Source organism: Microcebus murinus, chromosome 10, assembly GCF_040939455.1.
Source record: "Microcebus murinus isolate Inina chromosome 10, M.murinus_Inina_mat1.0, whole genome shotgun sequence".
Lineage (NCBI taxonomy): Eukaryota > Metazoa > Chordata > Mammalia > Primates > Cheirogaleidae > Microcebus > Microcebus murinus.
In genome coordinates, this window is record NC_134113.1 from 398,866 (window position 1) to 419,740 (window position 20,875).

Genomic DNA, 20,875 nt, shown 5'->3' on the forward strand with positions numbered 1-20,875 from the left:
AACAGACGTCCTCATCTTAACACATTCCAAGCCTTTAGACAAAGCTTCATTTCTTTAACCAATTACACATCAAAGAATCTTTTAACCCACCTATAACCTGTAATTCCCCACTTGGAAATGTCCTGCCTATTCAGGCCAAACCAATGTACACCTTCCATGTATTGATTTATGACTTTACATGTAATTCCTGTCTCCCTGAAATGTACAGACCAAACTGTGTCCCAACCACGGTGAGACCTACTCAGCTCAGAATAAACCTCCTTAAATTATTTTATAGTCTGGGTTCTTTTCTGTTGACAAGATGTCTCTCACAGCTAATACCTCTGCAAATACAGTTCCCTCTGCCTGGAATGCCCTCTTCCCACTTTCTCTAGTTGGCAAACTCCTGCCTACTCTTCATGTCTGAAATTCAACTACAACCCATTTGCCAACCTTTCTGAGTCTTTCCCCAGGGCTCTCACAAGATGCTGTTTATACCTTTTCGAGAATTACACTATAAAAACCTAGTTTTAAATATTTTTAATTACCAAATTTTTAAAACATTTTAAAAGGTCCAGAGAAGAGTATAACAAATATCCATGTATTAAGATTTAATAAATATTAACATGAGCTCATATGCCTATTTAAAATGTTTCTAAAACGCTGAAGAACTCAGCAACTAACTCACAGTATCCATAATTTCATTCTTTTACTACTTACATATCTACAAATGATACATTGTTTTAAAAATATATTCGAATACTTTTATAATATATTCATGTGCTTTCCAATCTTTTAATCTCACCTTGAATTTTTTGAAAATTATCTATAAGGAAACAGGCAGGTAAATTCTTTCATTTTAAACACTATAGACACTATTCCTTTATATAGGTAATTTTTACCCATCTCCCTACTGAGGTACTTTTAGGTTGTTTCTAATTGTCATTACCACAACAAGGTTGCCTGAGTACTTTGCATATGTCTCCTTTTGCACAGGGTGTTTCTCAGCTTTTATTTGCCTGGAGGTAGAATTGCGGAGTCACAGGATATATGCTTTAAACTTTGTTAGACACCACTCTCTAAGTGCCTGACTAAATTAATTTGCACTCCCCTCCACTTATTCCCATTCCCCACACTGCCTACCCTTGGCATTGTCAAACTTTTTCATTTTTTTTATTTTGATAAGTGTAACATGGAATTCTCCTTTTAATTGGGACCTCCATTATAATTACTGAGGCTGTGCTCCTTTTCGTAGGTTTATTGGCCATTCAGGTTTCTTCTTCTGTGAATTAATTCTTCATATTTTTGCCCATTTTTATATTGGGCAAGCACTTACTGCTTAAGAGTTCTTTATGTAGCCTAGCTACTAGTCCTCTGTGGATTATATGAATGGTAATTAAAATATCTTCTTCCAGGCCGGGCGTGGTGGCTTATGCCTGTAATCCTAGCATTCTGGGAGGCTGAGGCAGGAGGATCGCTCAAGGTCAGGAGTTCGAAACCAGCCTGAGCAAGGGTGAGACCCCATCTCTACTATAAATAGAAAGAAATTCATTGGCCAATTAATATATATAGAAAAAATTAGCCGGGCATGGTGGCGCATGTAGTCCCAGCTACTTAGGAGGCTGTAGCTGTAGTTCCAGCTACTTGGGAGACTGAGGCAGAAGGATTGCTTGACCCCAGGAGTCTGAGGTTGCTGTGAGCTAGGCTGATGCCACGGCACTCTAGCCCCGGCAACAAAGTGAAACTGTCTCAAAAAAAAAAAATCTGGCCGGGCATGGTGGCTCACGCCTATAATCCTAGTTCTCTGGGAGGCCGAGGCGGGTGGATTGCTCAAGGTCAGGAGTTCGAAACCAGCCTGAGCAAGAGCAAGACCCTGTCTCTACTATAAATAGAAAGAAATTAATTGGCCAACTAATATATAAAGAAAAAAAAAAATTAGCTGGGCCTGGTGGCGCATGCCTGTAGTCCCAGCTACTGGGGAGGCTGAGGCAGGAGGATCGCCTGAGCCCAGGAGTTTGAGGTTGCTGTGAGCTTGGCTGACGCCATGGCACTCACTCTAGCCTGGGCAACAAAGCGAGAGACTCTGTCTCAAAAAAAAAAAAAATATTCTTTCAATTTGTGGCTTATCTTTCAATTCCATCTTAATTCCATATATAGCATCTTTTGATGTACAGAAGTGTTTAATTTCAATGTAAAATTATCACTTTTTTCCTTATGTTTGTCTTATTTGTACAAAATCCTTCCCACTATCTTGAGGAAATAAAGACATTCCGTACTTCTAAAAATTTTAATTCGTTCATGTTTACATCTTAAATCTACTTGTAATTTGTTTTAGAAAATAGGATGAGGTAAAAAATCTAATTTTTCCCCCAAAAGGAAAATTTCCCAGCCCATTTACTAGACAGCACTTGCTTTCCTCACTGATACACGAACCAACACTTCCATCACATGCCCAATTCCCATGTGTATAGGGCCCTTCTAAGCTCTTTTCAGTTGGCCTCATAGTAAGTTTTGAAACTCTGTTATGGCAACACTCCCTCCTTATTTTTCACCTCATCTTGGTTGTTGTTCACCCTTTACTCTAACAAGTGAGTTTCAAGATCAGCCTTACAAAATTCCATGAAAGAGTATGTTGAGATTATAATTGGAATTGCAGTGAATTTAGAGATTAAATGTGGGAAACTAATATTGTTAAAATACTGAAGGTTCTCAGCCATTTAACATAATACATCTTGCCACTTACTCAAGTTTTATGTCTTTCAGCATAATTTTATAACTTACTTCATAAAGGTCTTAAACATTGTCTTGGTTAGACACATTCTGAGATTCCTTACATTTTGGATGCTACTTAATAATACAAACTGAATCTTTTTAAAATCACATCTTTGTAATTCAGCAACTTTGCTAAACTCTCATTAGTGTTACGTGTCCCAGATTTTCTATGTAGAAACCTGAAAAAATGATAATTTGTACAATTCTTGCTTCTTTTTCTTTTAACTAGGCTGGCTAGGACCCCCACCATAGAACTGAACAGAAATAGTAAGAATAAACAACTACTCTTGTTTTTTTTTTGTTTTGTTTTAATTTTGTTTAACTTAATCTGCACATAGTTTAGGGGTTTTTTTTGTTTGTTTTGTTTTGTTTTTTGAGACAGAGTCTTGCTTTGTTGCCCAGGCTAGAGTGAGTGCCGTGGCGTCAGCCTAGCTCACAGCAACCTCAAACTCTTGGGCTCAAGCAATCCTGCTGCCTCAGCCTCCAGGGTAGCTGGGACTATAGGCATGCGCCACCATGCCCAGCTAATTTTTTCTATATATATTAGTTGGTCAATTCATTTCTTTCTATTTATAGTAGAGATGGGGGTCTCTTGCTCAGGCTGGTTTCAAACTCCTGACCTCGAGCAATCCACCCGCCTCAGCCTCCAAGAGTGCTAGGATTATAGGCGTGAGCCACCGACTACTCTTGTTTTTGACTTTAAAGAAAATACAACTAAAGTTTCACCACTAAGCACTATATCATATAAAGGAAATTCTCAGTACTACTAGTTTTCTAAAAGTTTTATACTGAGTGTTGAAATTTACTGAATGCCCTTTCTTTTTTTTTTTTTTTTTGAGACAGAGTCTCACATTGTTGCCCAGGCTAGAGTGAGTGCCGTGGCGTCAGCCTAGCTCACAGCAACCTCAAACTACTGGGCTCAAGCGATCCTACTGCCTCAGCCTCCCAAGTGGCTGGGACTACAGGCATGCGCCACCATGCTCAGCTAATTTTTTCTATATATATTAGTTGGCCAATTAATTTCTTTCTATTTATAGTAGAGACAGGGTCTCGCTCTTGCTCAGGCTGGCCTCGAACTCCTGACCTCGAGCAATCCGCCCATCTCAGCCTCACAGAGAGCTAGGATTACAGGCATGAGCCACCGTGTCCAGCCAAGAATGCCCTTTCTTTATCTATTGAAATAATAGGACTTTTTCTTCCTTTTTTAAATTTTTTATTTTTTGGAGACAGATCTTGCTCTATCACCTAGGCTGAAGTACAGTGGCACAATCATTGCTCACTGAAGCCTCAAATAATCCTGGGCTTAAGTGATCCTCTGACCTCAGCCTCCCAAGTAGCTGCAACTACAGGCATGCACCACAACGCCCAGCTAATTTTTAAAATTTTTTTGTAGAGATGGAGTCTAGCTATGTTGCTCAGGCTGGTCTCAAACTCCTGGCCTCAAGTGATCCTCCCACTTCAGCCTCCCAAAGTGCTGCGATTCCAAGCGTGAGCCACCATACCCAGCCTCTTTTTTCTCCTTTAATCCACTAATGTAGTGGATAAGATTAACAGATTTACTATTGCTAAGCCATCCTATTCTCCTTAGAAAAACCCACTTGGTCAAGATGTAATTTGCTTGATTGCTTTTTTCTTGTATTTAGGTTGTAGATTTATTGTATTTAACCTCCTCAAGATTTGTTTGGTTCATGGATTTCATCAATTTTATACATTTTTTTTCCTAATTTTCAACTATAATCTCTTTGAATATTACATCTCCCCCATTCTTTCTACACCCCCCTCTTCTGGAACACCAACATATATCTGAGATCTTTTCATCCTATACTCTCTTCCATTTCCATCTTTTTGTGTTGTACTCTGGGTAATAAACACAGAGCTAAACATTTATGGAATACTGAGTAGGTGTCAGCTGCCACTGTAAGCACTTTATATGTATTAACTCATTGAATCCTCAAAACAACCTTTAACTGGTTGCAGGTCTCACAGCTAACGATTTGGCTACGCAATCTCACACTAGTCAAAAGAAAGAATCAGAGTCCTGAAAGGTAGATCCCTAAATAATACCGGTTTCTGTTACAAATCAGTTGGGTTTTTCAAACATTGTTTTTAATTTATTTTTTTGAGATGAGGTCTCACTATGTTACCCATGCTGGTCTCAAACTCCCAGGCTCAAACAATCCTCCCACCTCAGCTTCCTGAGTAGCTGGGACTACAGGCCTACACCATCAGGCCTGGCCACAAATCTTATTTCCTAACAAGATTAATATAATTACTGATTTGCTGTAATTTATAAAAGCAATTGTTTCAAAATAATAGCTACTACTAGAAAAGGCTACTAAATACATTTTAAGATTAATTTCCTCTTCTTCTGACCTTAAAATATATCTCAGTAGGATGATATACATCTAAAATACTATCTGTAAGTCAACTGACAGTAATATTTTCCTCTGTATGATTATGCCACCAACTTAACACAGTCAGGGTCATTGTTTGTGTTTATGTTCAATGAGGAAGGGAAGGGTTGGGTCTGCTTTTGTTCTTTACTTTTACACTTTTTTTTTGGAGACAGAGTCTCACTTTGTTGCCCAGACTAGAGTGAGTGCCGTGGCATCAGCCTATCTTACAGCAACCTCAACCTCCTGGGCTCAATCGATCCTACTGCCTCAGCCTCCCGAGTAGCTGAGACTACAGGCATGTGCCACCATGCCCAGCTAATTTTTTGTATATATACTTTAAGTTGGTCAATTAATTTCTTTCTAATTTTAGTAGACACGGGGTCTCGCTCAGGCTGGTTTCAGGACTCCAGCAATCCGTCTGCCTCAGCCTCCCAGAGTGTTAGGATTACAGGTGTGAGCCACGCGCCCGGCCTCCAAAAAAGACTTTTAAAAAATGAAGAGCTGGAAGGCTGAGGCAGGCAGATTGCTCGAGGTCAGGAGTTCAAAACCAGCCTGAGCAAGAGCGAGACCCTGTCTCTACTATAAATAGAAAGAAATTAATTGGCAAACTAATATATATAGAAAAAATTAGCCGGGCATGGTGGTGCATGCCTGTAGTCCCAGCTACTCGGGAGGCTGAGGCAGTAGGATCCCTTGAGCCCAGGAGTTTGAGGTTGCTGTGAGCTAGGCTGATGCCACAGCACTCACTCTAGCCTGGACAACAAAGCGATACTCTGCCTCAAAAAGAAAAAAAAAAAATGAAGAGCCTCAGTGACCTCTGGGACTTTTAAGTGGTCTACACCTATAACAGAAATCCCAGAAGGATATGAAAGAAAAAGGCATAAAAATATATTAAGAAATTATAGCCAAAAAATTTCCAAATTTTATAAGAGAAACTTATAACAAAATACCTCACAGAAGTCTCACCCCTATCCCTGTCACCTGACCCTGCTCCCTTCCTCTCAATGTAACTACTATTTTTATTAATTTTCTGGTTTATTGCTTCACTGTGTCTTTTTAAAGACAAAAATATGTACTTTTTTTCATATTCTTTTCAATCCTTGTTGCACAAAAGAGAGCGTACTATAAACACTACTCTGTGGCTTTTTCTTCTTCGTTTTTTTGGTTCTGAGCCAATTATCTTGGAAGTTTTTTGATTTTTTTGAGAAAGGATCTTGCTCTGCTGCTGGAGCTAGACTGCAGTGGCGTCATCACAGCTCACTGCAACCTCCAACTCCTAGGCTTAAGAGATCCTCCTGCCTCAGCCTCCCAAGTAGCTGGGACTACAGGTGTACAGCACCATGCCCAGCCAATTTTTCTATTTTTTGTAGAGACAGGGTCTTGCTATATTGCCCAGCCTGGTCTTAATCTCCTCAGCTCAAGCCATCCTCCTATTTTGGCCTCTTAAAATGCCTCTTAAAAAGGATTACAGGTGTCAACCACTGAGCCTGGCCCACACACTAAATTTCCATATATGCATAGATGTATTTCTGGCTTTCTCAATCTGTTCCATTGCTTTGTCTATACAAATGCTAATACCACAGCATTTTAATTATGAAGGCTTTAAATATACCTTAAGATGTGGTAGAACCAGCCACACTTCCCCCACTCCCCCAGCTCCATTCCCTCTCCCACCCCCAGCACTTCCAAGGGGAAATTTATTTTACTTATTCTTCCATATGAACAATATAAGCTTTTCTAGCTACAGGAAAAAAAAGTGATGGTATTTTTCTTATGATCATACTAAATTTATAAACTAACTTTAGAATTGATATTTTTATGAAACTTTCTAGCTAAGAACTTGGTGTATCTGTCCATTTGTTAAAGTCTGATTTGGAGTCTTTCAAGAGTGCTTTACACTGTTACTCAAATAAATGTGCACATTTCTTATTAGGTTTATCAGATAGAGTTTTTAAAAGGTCTAGGATAGACTAAAAACAAAAGATAGGGAAAAAAGCCAATAGAGTTTGAAAGCCCCTTTCTTTTTAGCTCCTTAAATTCATCATCTAAACATGAGTGAGAAAAGATTTCAGGAAAATCATACAAGAGTTAAAATAAGAGAGAATGATAAAGAAATACCCACCCAAAGGTCTATAATAAACAGAAAAGGACCATCATCTATGTCCTATATCCATCCCATCAGAGACAAGACCCTCCACTGTACTCCAGACCCCACTCACACCTTCCCAAGACTGCTATTTCTGGCACCTCTCCCTCTGGTATCTCCAGTTTCTCCCCCTTTACTTGAGCATTACTGGCTGTACGTGCGCACATATATATACACACATGCACACATACACATACTCCTTTAGCCCCACAGACATTTCTCCAATCCCTGAGCATGGCAATGTTTCCTGAAGGAACTGTCTGTACTCACTATCCACAATCCCTCTTCTCCTATCTGGCCTCTCTTACCATCATTCCACCAAGCTGTCTTTGTCAAGGAAACCAACGACCAGCAAAGACTACTTCTCAGCTCTCATTTCACTCAACATCTCAGCAGTCTGACGTAGGTCAGTCCCTCCTTTTTAAAGCAATAGCCTCTCTTAGCTTCTTTGACATCACACCCTCTTAGTTTCTTCCAGACCCCATAGCTACTCCTTGTCAGGAGCTATGTTCCTCTGCTCTAACTCTGTTCAGTCCTGGTCTCTCTTCTCTCCTCATGTTGGGTGTGCAAAATAATAGGGTTTACAAGTACAGCTCTAAGAGCTCTAGGTCCAGAAATGATGAAGCAGACTAGGCCTCCTGCTAGTACTTAGAAGCTCTGGACAAAACATAAGAAAGAGCTATTTGATAGCACGGGAGACCAGCCAAAAATATGCAGAAACTAGAGAGGACACAACCCTTGAAAGGAGAGCAAACTAGATGAGCTCTACTTTGAAGTCGCTTTCGCTCTGTTGCCCAGACTAGAGTGAGTGCCGTGGCGTCGGCCTAGCTCACGGCAACTTCAATCTCCTGGGCTCAAGCAATCCTACTGCCTCAGCCTCCCGAGTAGCTGGGACTACAGGCATGCGCCACCATGCCTGGCTGATTTTTTTCTATATATATTAGTTGGCCAATTAATTTCTTTCTATTTATAGTAAGGACAGGGTCTCGCTCTTGCTCAGGCTGGTTTCGAACCCCTGACCTCCAGCAATCCACCTGCCTTGGCCTCACAGAGTGCTAGTGAAGTGGCTTTTGACCTGAGGCACTTCTCAGTTCTCACAGAGCATGGTGTAACAGTGCTTAAAAGTAAAAGTATCAATCTTACTACAGTGAGGAAAAAAAAGGGTCAGAGTTCAGGGCTACCAGAAGTGTTGAAAATGAAACAGAAATTCCAACAAAGAAAGGAGCCTCAAAATCTGCATTAAATTCCTTCCACAGGCCAGGCGTGGTGGTGGCTCTCACCTGTAATCCTAGCACTCTGGGAGGCCGAGGCGGGCAGATTGCTCGAGGTCAGGAGTTCGTAACCAGCCTGAGCAAGAGCAAGACCCCGTCTCTACCATAAATAGAAAGAAATTAATATATATAGAAAAAATTAGCCGGGCATGGTGGCACGTGCCTGTATTCCCAGCTACTCGGGAGGCTGAGGCAGGAGGATTGCTTGAGCCCAGGAGTTTGAGGTTGCTGTGAGCTAGGCTGATGCCATGGCACTCACTCTAGCCTGGGCAACAAAATGAGACTCTGTCTCAAAAAAAAAAAAAATTCCTCCCACATCCTTAACTGATTCCTAAACTGCACATGGTGGGATGAAACTCTAAGGAACTAAGTACAAGGTGAAAGAGCTAAGCAAAGATTTCAGGAGCTGTCCACAACTGGGAAAACAAAATTTGGAGTTCAAGTTCTGCCACATTAGAGGTTTTCCATTATAACCCCATTTGGCCATGTCTTAGAAAACCCATGTTCCAGAAGTAAGGGCAATGTCCTAAAACTTAGTGCAAAACCAAAACAGAAACCCTACCAAAGCCTACAATAAGGCCTCTACAGTAGCAAGATGATCTCCTAGTAATTTAACAGCCTGCCCTAACACAATTCAATAATTGTTATGGTAGATAACATAAACAAGAGTCTCTAGAAGGTACCATCCACAATGTCCATTACACAATCAAAGATTATAAAACATATAAAGCAGAAAAATGTGACCCATGATCAAGAGAAAAAACAATCTATAGAACCTACAAATGACCATATGTTGGAATTGGCAGACAATAATGTCAAAACAGCAATTATAAATATGTTAAAGGATTTGGGGAAAAGAAAACATAAGAAATGAACAGGTAAACATTAGAGCAGAAAAATGCAAACTCAGAAAAAAAACCAAAAGGGGCCAGGCGCGGTGGCTCACGCCTGTAATCCTAGCACTCTGGGAGGCTGAGGCGGGTGGATCACTCAAGGTCAGGAGTTCAAAACCAGCAAGAGCGAGACTCCGTCTCTACTATAAATAGAAAGAAATTAACTGACCAACTAAAAATATAAAGAAAAAATTAGCCGGGCATGGTGGTGCATGCCTGTAGTCCCAGCTACTAGGGAGGCTGAGGCAGTAGGATCGCTTGAGCCCAGGAGATTGAGGTTGCTGTGAGCTAGGATGACAACACGGCACTCACTCTAGCCTGGGCAACAAAGTGAGACTCTGTCTCAAAAAAATAAATAAAGATAGCTTGAGTAGAAAATACACAAATGTAAACATGGAGAGAAAAAGAATTTAAAAAATACTAACATATCTAAAGACTGTGGAATAACATCAAACAATATAAAATAGATATAAAGTCAGGTATGGTGGCACATGCCTATAGTTTCATCTACTTGGGAGCCTGAGGTGGGAGAATTGGTTGAGCCCAGGAACCTGAGTCCAGCCTGGGCAACATAGCAAGACTCCATCTCTAAAAAATAAAATAAATAAAATAGATATAGTTGGAGTCCCAAAAGTAAAGGAAAAAGAAAATGGGACAGAAGATATAAAGTGGCAATGGCTACAATGTTTCCAAAGATGAAACATCAACCCACAGATCTAGGAACTAAGAAACTCCAATAAGGATAAATACAAATACCACACCTAGAATATTACAGTCAAAGTAAACAAAAAAAAATTATAAAAATAAAGAAAATACCTTAAACACAGCAGAAAAAAAGTATTATATTAGGTGAACAACAATAAGCATAACAGCTGACTTCTCATCAGAAACAACAGAAGCTAGAAAACAATAGAATAATGTGTTTAAAGTGCTGAAAGAAGGCCGGGCACAGTGACTCATGTCTATAATGCTAGCACTTTGGGAAGCCAAGGTGGGAGGATCAGTTGAGGCCAGGAGTTCAAGACTAGCCTGAGCAAGAGCAAAATAGAAAACAATTTTCTATTTTCTATTTGTCCCTACAAAAAATAGAAAATTTAGCTGGGCGTGGTAGTATGCACCTATCATCCCAGCTGCTTGGGAGACTGAGACAGGAGGATTGCTTGAGCCCAGAAGCTCGAGGCTGCAGTGAGCTATAGTGATGCCACTGTACTCTAGCCTGGGTGACAGAGCAAGACTCTGTCTCAAAATAAATTAATTAAATGCTGAAAAAAAAGCTATCAACCTATGCAATTCTATATACAGCAAAAATATCCTTCAAAACAGAGAAGAATAAGGCCAAAGCGGGCGGATTGCTCGAGGTTAGGAGTTCGAAACCAGCCTGAGCAAGAGCGAGACCCCATCTCTACTATAAATAGAAAGAAATTAATTGGCCAACTAATATATATAGAAAAAATTAGCCGGGCATGGTGGCGCATGCCTGTAGTCCCAGCTACTCTGGAGGCTGAGGCAGGAGGATCGCTTGAGCCCAGGAGTTTGAGGTTGCTGTGAGGTAGACTGACGCCACGGCACTCACCCTAGCCTGGGCAACAAAGCAAGACTCTGTCTCAAAAAAAAAAAACCCCAGAAGAATAAATGAAGATACTTTCAGACAAACAAAAGCTAAAAGAATTTGTCCCCATAATACCCACACTACAAGAAATACTGAAGAAAGTGCTTCAGGCTGAAGGAAAATGATTCTAGATAGAAATCTGCTCTGTAAAAATGAATGAAGAATTCCCAGCAGAGTGGCTCACGACTGTAATCCTAGCACTCTGGGAGGCCAAGGCTGGAGGATCGCTCAAGCTCAGGAGTTCAAAACCAGTGTGAGCAAGAGCAAGACCTCGTCTCTACTAAAAAAATAGAATGAAATTAATTGGCCAACTAAAAATATATAGAAAAGGCCGGGCACGGTGGCTCACGCCTGTAATCCTAGCTCTCTGGGAGGCCGAGGCGGGCGGATTGCTCGAGGTCAGGAGTTGGAAACCAGCCTGAGCAAGAGCGAGACCCCGTCTCTACTATAAATAGAAAGAAATTAATTGGCCAACTGATATGTATATAAAAAATTAGCCGGGCATGGTGGTGCATGCCTGTAGTCCCAGCTACTCAAAGGCTGAGGCAGAAGGATCACTCGAGCCCAGGAGTGTGAGGTTGCTGTGAGCTAGGCTGACGCCACGGCACTCACTCTAGCCTGGGCAACAAAGCGAGACTCTGTCTCAAAAAAAAAAAAAAAAGAAAGAAAGCAAAACAGCCTTATTGCTGATATGAAGGAAAGAAGCCACCTCCACAACATAAAAGTGCAAGGTGAAGCAACCAGTGCTGATGTAGAAGCTGCAGCAAATTATCCAGATCTAGTTAAGATCACTGATGAAGGTGGCTACATTAAACAACATATTTTCAATGCAGGCAAACAGTCTTATGATGGAAGAAGATGCCATCTAGGACTTTCACAGCTAGAGAAGAGAAGTCAATGCCTGCCTTCAAAGGACAGGCCAACTCTCTTGTTAGAGGCTAATGCAGCTGGTGACTTTAAGTTGAAGCCAATGTTCACTTACCATTCCAAAAATCTTAGGGCCCTTAAATTATAAAGCCTAGATGACAGCACATCTGTTTGCAGGATGTTTTATTAAATTTTTGTTGAGACAGGGTCTCACCCTGTCACCTCAGCATCATAATAGGCCACCACACCCGGCCTGTTTTACTATTTTAAGCTAACCTGTTGAGACCTACTGCTCAGAAAAAAAGATTCCTTTCAAAATATTACTGCTCACTTACAACATACCTGGTCACCCAAGAGCTCTGACAGAGACGTACAAGGAGATTAATGTTATTTTCATGCCTGCTATTTCATGCCATACAACATCATTCTGCAGCCCATGGATCAAGGAGTAATTTCAACTTTCAAGTCTTGTTATTTAACAAATGTATTTTGTAAAGATATGGCTGCCATAGATAGTGACTCCTATGGATCTGGACTGTCAAATGAAAACCTTCTGGAAAGGATTCACCATTCTGGATGCCATTAAGAACATTCGTGATTCACAGGAGGAGGTTAAAATATCAACATTAACAAGAGTTTGGAAGAAACTGATTTCAACCCTCATGGATGACTTTGAGGAATTCAAAAATTTAGTGGAGGCCAGGCATGGTGGCTCATGCCTGTAATCCTAGGACTCTGGGAAGCCAAGGCTGGAGGATGGCTTGAACTCAGGAATTCAAGACCAGCCTGAGCAAGAATGAGACCCTGTCTCTACTAAAAATAGAAAAATTAACCAGGTATCCTGGTGCATGCCTACAGTCCCAGCTACTCGGGAGGCTGAGGCAAGAGGATCGTGCAAAAGTTTGGGGTTGCAGTGAGCGATGATGATGCCACTGCACTCTAGCCAGGGCAACAAAGCAAAACTCTGTATCAAAAAAATCAAATTTAGTGGAGGAAGTGACTGCATGTATGGTGAAAACAGTAAGAGAACTAGAATTATAAGTGGAGCCTAAAAGTATGATCGAATTGTTGCAATCTCAAGTAAAACTTGAATGGATGAGAAGTTGCCTCTTATGGATAAGCAAAGAAAGTGATTTCTTGAGATGGAGTATACTCCTAGTGAAGATGCTGTGAACATTACTGAAATGACAACAAAGGATTCAGAATATCCCATAAACTTAGTTGATAATGCAGTGGCAGGGTTTGAGAGGATTAACTCCAATTTTGAAAGCATTTTACTGTTTACCCACAGCATCGCAAAAGTTACAGAGAAATCTTTCATTAAAGGAGGAGCGAATTCATGTGACAAACTTCATTATTGTATTATTTTAAGAAATTGGCCAGGCACGGTGGCTCACGCCTGTAATCCTAGCACTCTGGGAGGCTGAGGCGGGCGGATTGCTCAAGGTCAGGAGTTCGAAACCAGCCTGAGCAAGAGCAAGACCCCATCTCTACTATAAATCGAAAGAAATTAATTGGCCAACTAATATATATAGAAAAAATTAGCCGGGCATGGTGGCGCATGCCTGTAGTCCCAGCTACTGGTGAGGCTGAGGCAGGAGGATCACTTGAGCCCAGGAGTTTGAGGTTGCTGTGAGCTAGGCTGACGCCACGGCACTCACTCTAGCCTGGGCAACAAAGCGAGACTCTGTCTCAAAAAAAAAAAAAAGAAAAAAAGAAATTGCCACAGTCACACCAATATTCAGCAACCACCACTCTGATCAGTCAGCAGACATCAATATCAAGGCAAGACTATCCACTAACAAAAAGAGTATGACTCACTGAAGGCTCAGAGGATCATTGGCATTTTTCAACAATAACATTTGGGGGGGGGGTTGTTTGGTTTTTAGAGACTTGCTCTGTCACTCAGGCTGTAGCGCAGTGGCATGATCATAGCTTACTGCAGCCTCGAACACCTGGGCTCAAGCAATCCTCCCACTTCAGCCTCCCAAGTACCTAGGTCTACAGGCACATGCCACCACATCCAGGTAATTTTTAAAAAATTTTTTGTAGAAATGGGGTCTCGCTATGTTGCCCAGGCTGGTCTCAAACTCCTGGCTTTAAGCAATCCTCCTTTGGCCTCTCAAAGTGTTGGGAATATAGGTGTGAGCCAATGAAGTATTTTAATTAAGGTATATACATTATTTTTCTAGACATAAGGCTACTATATACTTAACAGACTACAGTATAATGTAAACATAATTTTTATATGCCCTGAGAAACAAAAAACTTCATGTGACTCACTTTATTATGATATTTGTTTTATTGCAGGGGTCTGGAATCAAACCTGTAGTATCTCCAAGGTATGCCTGTAGTACCTACACCCTAAGGCACCTCAAACTTTTTAAATAGGGGGCCAGTTCACTGTCTCTCAGACAGTTGGAGGCCCGGACTATAGTTTAAAAAAATCTATGCGGGCCGGGCACGGTGGCTCACACTGTAATCCTAGCACTCTGGGAGGCTGAGGTGGGCGGATCGCTCAAGGTCAGGAGTTCGAAACAAGCCTGACCGAGAGCAAGACCCCGTTTCTACTATAAATAGAAAGAAATTGAAAAAAAAAAAAAAAAAAAAAAAAAAAAAAAAAAAAGAAAAACCTAATGACAACTCTACCTCAAGGGAAAAAAAAAAAAAAAAAAAAAAAAAAAAAAAAAAAGAAAGAAATTAATTGACCAACTAAAAATATTTTTACAAGAAAAAAATTAGCCAGGCATGGTGGCGCTACTCCCAGCTACTCAAGAGGTTGAGGCAGTAGGATCGATTGAGCCCAGGAGATTGAGGTTGCTGTGAGCTAGGCTGATACCACGGCACTCACTCTAGCCTAGGCAATAAAGTGAGATGCTGTCTCAAAAAAAAAAAAAACTATGAACAAATTCCTATGCATACTGCACCACTGCACATATCTTATTTTGAAGTAAAAAAACAAATGGGCGGCCGGGTGCAGTGTCTCACACTTGTAATCCTAGCACTCTGGGAGGCCGAGGCGGGCGGATTGCTAGAGGTCAGGAGTTCGAAACCAGCCTGAGCAAGAGTGAGACCTCATCTCTACTATAATAGAAATTAACTGGCCAACTAATATATATATAGAAAAAATTAGCCAGGCATGGTGGTACATGCTTGTAGTCCCAGCCACTTGGGAGGCTGAGGCAGGAGGATTGCTTGAGCCCAGGAGTCTGAGGTTACTGTGAGCTAGGCTGACGCCATGGCACTCACTCTATCCTGAGCAACAAAGTGAGACTCTGTCTCAAAAAACAAAACAAAACAGGCAAAAACACCCGCATGTGGCCCGTGGGCCATAGTTTGAGGACACCTGCCCTAGGGTTATTGTGAGGATTAAATGAAGTTAAGTCAAATAAAGCATTCAACACAATAGCACACGATAAAATGCTCATACATTCTGCTATGTGTGTGGTTTAAATAAACAGCTCCTCCCAAGGCTTTACACATTATCCCCATACTGATGGATGTATATTTGCGGCCTGACCTCTGCTTTGGGCTTCAGATTCTTCTGCAAGAGAATGAAAAGTTTTCACTGAATGAAAAGTTACGCCTGTAACTTTCTCCCTAACACCCCTTGGACTTCTCAGACTCCCACTACTTGCTTTCTACCTTCAAGCTACAATAACTCCCCCACCCCTGCCACCACCCCAATCCAGCTTCCCCATTTCAGTAAAGAGTGCCACTGTCCACCCATTTGTTCCATCAAGAAGCCAGGAAGTCACCCTGAGTGCTCTCATTTCCTCATACTCCTAATCTATCAGCACGTCCCAACAGCTCTATCTCCAAAATATCTCCCTAAGTGAACCACCAAAGTCTAAACCACTGCAACAACTACACCCACCTCCCAACTTTTCACCTCACCTCCCTCCTATCCATATACCAATGTCCATAAGATCATGGCACTCCCCAACTCAATCTCCAGTCCAGGTTTCCCCTACAACTCAGACTCAAGGCCCAACTCCTCACCTACACCTTCAAGGGACAGCATTATTGGAAGACCAGCTTTCCAACCCAAGCTCCTATCTCCCCCTCACCTTAGCCACATCAGTCTTATCTTGTTTCCTGGAGGATACTGAGCCCTTTCCCACCTGCATGTATTGTCCTCTCAACCTGAAAGACTCTGAGCCCTGACTCTTCTCATACCTAGCTTCTACTCACATTCCAGAGCTTAATTGACATGAGAGTTAGAAAAGTCAAATGGGGCCGGGCGCTGTGGCTCACGCCTGTAATCCTAGCTCTTGGGAGGCCGAGGCGGGCGGATTGCTCAAGGTCAGGAGTTCAAAACCAGCCTGAGCAAGAGCGAGACCCCGTCTCTACTATAAACAGAAAGAAATTAATTGGCCAACTGATATATATATAAAAAAAAAAATTAGCCGGGCATGGTGGCACATGCCTGTAGTCCCAGCTACTCGGGAGGCTGAGGCAGAAGGATCGCTTGAGCCCAGGAGTTTGAGGTTGCTGTGAGCTAGGCTGACGCCACGGCACTCACTCTAGCCTGGACAACAAAAGTGAGACTCTGTCTCAAAAAAAAAAAAAAAAAAAAAAAAAAAAGAAAAGTCAAATGGGAAGAGAACAAGAAAGAAAGGGACATAAAGAAGAGGTAGGCCGGGCGCGGTGGCTCACGCCTGTAATCCTAGCACTTTGGGAGGCCGAGGTGGGTGGATTGCTCAAGGTCAGGAGTTCGAAACCAGCCTGAGCGAGACCCCGTCTCTACCAAAAATAGAAAGAAATTAATTGACCAACTAAAAATATATATACAAAAAATTAGCCGGGCATGGTGGCGCATGCCTGTAGTCCCAGCTATTCGGGAGGCTGAGGCAGTAGGATAGCTGAGCCCAGGAGTTTGAGGTTGCTGTGAGCCAGGCTGACGCCACGGTACTCACTCTAGCCTAGGCAACAAAGTGAGACTCTGCCTCAAAAAAAAAAAAAAAAAAAAAAAGAAGAGGTAGGCCCAGTGTGGTGGCTCATGCCTGTAATCTTAGCATTCTGGGAGGCCAAAATGGGCGGATCCTTTGAACTCAGGAGTTCAAGAGCAGCCTGAGCAAGAGCAAGACTCCATCTCTAATAAAAAATAGAAAAAATTAGGCCGGGCGAGGTGGCTCACGCCTGTAATCCTAGCTCTCTGGGAGGCCGAGGCGGGCGGATTGCTCGAGGTCAGGAGTTCGAAACCAGCCTGAGCAAGAGCGAGACCCCGTCTCTACTATAAATAGAAAGAAATTAATTGGCCAACTAATATATATACAAAAAATTAGCTGGGCATGGTGGCGAATGCCTGTAGTCCCAGCTACTTGGGAGGCTGAGGCAGGAGGATTGCTTGAGCCCAGGAGTTTGAGGTTGCTGTGAGCTAGGCTGACGCCACGGCACTCACTCTAGCCTGGGCAACAAAGCGAGACTCTGTCTAAAAAAAAAAAAAAAAAAAAAAAAAAAAAAAAAATAGAAAAAATTAGCCAGGCATGGTGGCGCATGCCTGTAGTCCCAGCTACTCGGGAGGCTGAGGCAAAAGGATCGCTTGAGCCCAGGAGTTTGAGGTTGCTGTGAGCTAGGCTGATGCCACAGCACTCTAGCCTGGGAAACAGAGTGAGACTCTGTCCCAAAAAAAAAAGAAGAAGAGGTGACCAGCTACGGGTGTCAGTGATGGCAGGGATAGGCCATGGGGGAGGAGGTGACGTGGAGGGGCGGGGTATGTGAAAGAATAACAGTCTGGACCAGGCACGGTGGTGCATGTCTGTAGCCCCAGCTACTTGAGAGGCTGGAGGCAGGAGGAGCCCTTAAGCCCAGGAGTTGGAGGGTGCAGTGAGCTATGATCATGCCACCGCACTCTAGTCTGGGCAACAGACTGAGACCCAGCCTCAATCAATCAATCAATCAATCAATCAATAAGTAACAGGTTGGAAGAGAGCATAGAAACAAGATGGGTGGGCACAGTGACAAAATGGGGGGGTTGCAATAAGAGACAGGGACTAAGTGGAAGTGACAGACTTAGAGAAGCTGGTGTGGTGACAGGGCAGGGGATCAGTAGCAAACTGGGACCAATCAGTAGTAACGAATGAATGGAGGCCAGGTGTGGTGGCTCATACCTGTAATCCTAGCACTGTGGGAGGTCAAGGCGGGCAGATATTTTGAGCTCAGGAGTTCAAGACCAGCCTGAGCAAGAGCGAGACCCCATCTCTACTAAAAATAGAAAGAAATTAATTGGCCAACTAAAAATATATAGAAAAAATTAGCCGGGCATGGTGGCGCATGCCTGTAGTCCCAGCTACTCAGGAGGCTGAGGCAGGAGGATCGCTTGAGCCCAGGAGTTTGATGTTGCTGTGAGCTAGGCTGATGCCACAGCACTCTAGCCTGGCAACAGAGTGCGAGTCAGCCTCAAAAAAAAAATGAATGGACAATACAGGTAAGTAGGCTGCAAGGATACAAAGTAGCAGGTAAGGGGAATCACAAAGGGGGCACAGTAAGGTGCATGGAGGAAGGTGACAGGTATGAAGGAAGAAATGGAATGGGATGGAGGAAGGAACAGGGCAGGGAGAGTTATGGTGACAGGCCTGGGAAGGTGACAGAATGGGGTAGGTGACTGATGACATATGAAGCCATAATGGGAGGGGGGCATGACAGGAAAGAGGAGTAGTGATGCAAAGAGGAGGAGGTAACAGAAAGAGGATTCAGTGATTGGACAAGAGGAGTGATGACAGCGGTCACTGAGAGGGAAATGTGACAAACTGACAGGCAGAAGAAAAACAGTGGGGGGGACACTGACAGCCAGATCTCTAACAGCAGGGCAGGGGACTAACGGGAAGAGTCCCTGACAGATCAGGGGTTGGGGGTAGCACTAAAGAGGGAACAATGACAGGGGACAGGCACTGACATCAGGGATAACTGATAGGGAGCACCTTAACAGGCAAGGGTGGGGCAGAGCCTTGACAGGTGCTGACTGGGAGCACTGAAAGCAAAGAGAGGAGGGAGCTTGACAGGCAGGGAGGGGGAACATTTATGAGGGGAACTCACGGGCAGTGGGGGCACTACAGGACGACAGGCGGAGGTGGGCAATGACAGCTGGGACTGACAGAGAAGGCACTGGAAGGGTGCATCTCAGGGGGATGGGGCACTGACTTGGGGGACCCTGCCAGGCAGGGGAAGGAAGGGGGTTACCGATGGGGAGGGCAGGGGTAGGAGGGGCACTGAGTGGCACGAGGGGGCATAGACTAATGAGGGGGCAAGATGGTTGGGGGGGACTGACTGGGGTGGAGTGACGGGGCACTGACTGGACAGAGGGGATCTGACTGACAGGAAAGGACACTGAATGGCTTGGGGGTACTGACTAAAGAGAAGGGGCACTGATGTGGAGAGATACTGACTTAAGGGGGTACTGACAGAGAGGGGACACTGACTAACAGGGGAAACTGACTGCTGAGTGGTCACTGACGGGGAGCACCAACTGGCAGGGCCACTGAGAGGGGACACTGATGGGCAGGCACTGACGATGGAGGGGCACTGCCAGGGGGACACTGATAGGGCACAATGAATGACGGGGGTACTGACTGAGGGGGCAATGACTGATGAGGGGATTGACAGGGCAGTGACCAACAGGCGCACTGACTGACAGGAGGTACTGACCGACTGATGGGGTCACTGGCTGATGAGGTCGCGGGTCCTGACTGATGAAACTGACTAATTGGGTCACTGCCTGACTGACCGGGCAATGACTGAGGGGGCAATGACTGACTGACGGGGAACTGACTGACGGAGTCACTGACTGACTGACCGACGAGGCACTGACTGATGGGGTCACTGACTGACTGACAGGGAACTAATGACGGGGTCACTGACTGACCGACGAGGCACTGACTGATGGGGTCACTGACTGACTGACAGGGAACTGAATGACGGGGTCACTGACTGACTGACGAGGAACTGACTGACAGGGTCACTGACTGACGAGACAATGACTGATGGGGTCACTGACTGACAGGGAACTGAATGACGGGGTCACTGACTGACTGACGGGGAACTGACTGACAGGGTCACTGACTGACCAACGAGGCACTGACTGACGGGGCACTGACTGACAGGGAACTGACTGACTGACAGGCACTGACTGACGGGGTCACTGACAGACAGACAAGCACTGACTGACGGGGTCACTGACTGACAGACAAGCACTGACTGACGGGGTCACTGACTGACAGGCACTGACTGACAGAGTCACTGACTGACGCGGGGGGGAGGGGGGTCACCGACTGACCACGGGCGGGCGGTCGCACTTACCTGCCCCGCGGGCCGGGCGTCGCGGCGGCTCCTTGGAGGCCCAGGTGGAGGCCCACGTGGAGGCCAGGGCGCTGGTGGAGGCGAAGCCCGGGCGGCCTCGGGAGGGCCGCACGCACATGGGCCCGGCCCAGGCGCGGCGCCTACGACACGGGCGCAGCCGGCCGGCGGCTCGGGACCGGCTCGGGGCCGCGGGCGGCGCTCGGATCGCTCCAAAATGGCGGCGGAGACTGCGCGGGGACGCGCACGGTCGGGGGCGGGGCCTGCGCCTGGGGCGCGCACGCCTCGGTGGGGCGGGGCCGGGGCCGGACAGGCAAAGCTGCGAGAGACGCTGACTGAGGGCTGCGGGCTGGGCCGCGCGCGCTGTCTGCGGCCCTGTAGCGTGGCGGTTAGGGGTGCGTGTTTCCCCCTTTTCCCTGTGCGGCAATGGCTAACTTTCATGCCAGCAAGGTTCACTTTTGTTGTGCAACCAGGCGTTTCCAAGGCAACGTCGCCCCAGAACCACCCTGCGGCGGGCCGCGCCGGAGGCGGGACTTCCTGTGGAGGCGGCGGGCGTCCCCGGTTCTGGGCCTTCCTCCCCGCCGAGCCTCCGGTCCCGTACCCCCAGGGGCCCTTGCGCGGCGTTTCCGACGGAGCATGTGCGCATT

At 44.6% G+C, this 20,875-nt stretch overlaps 1 protein-coding gene across 7 annotated transcripts in view; it reads right to left on the bottom strand.

Moving 5' to 3' along the window:
* PPP6R2 (protein phosphatase 6 regulatory subunit 2) overlaps positions 1 to 20,486 on the bottom strand; it is an 83,640-nt gene extending 63,154 nt beyond the window's left edge. For all 7 annotated transcript variants that reach the window (XM_076006884.1, XM_012789537.3, XM_012789540.3 and 4 more), the window contains exon 1: positions 20,232 to 20,486. The gene's annotated coding sequence lies outside the window, so the exon portion shown is untranslated. The remainder of the gene's footprint in view (positions 1 to 20,231) is intronic.
* Between the last annotated feature and the right edge of the window lie 389 nt (positions 20,487 to 20,875).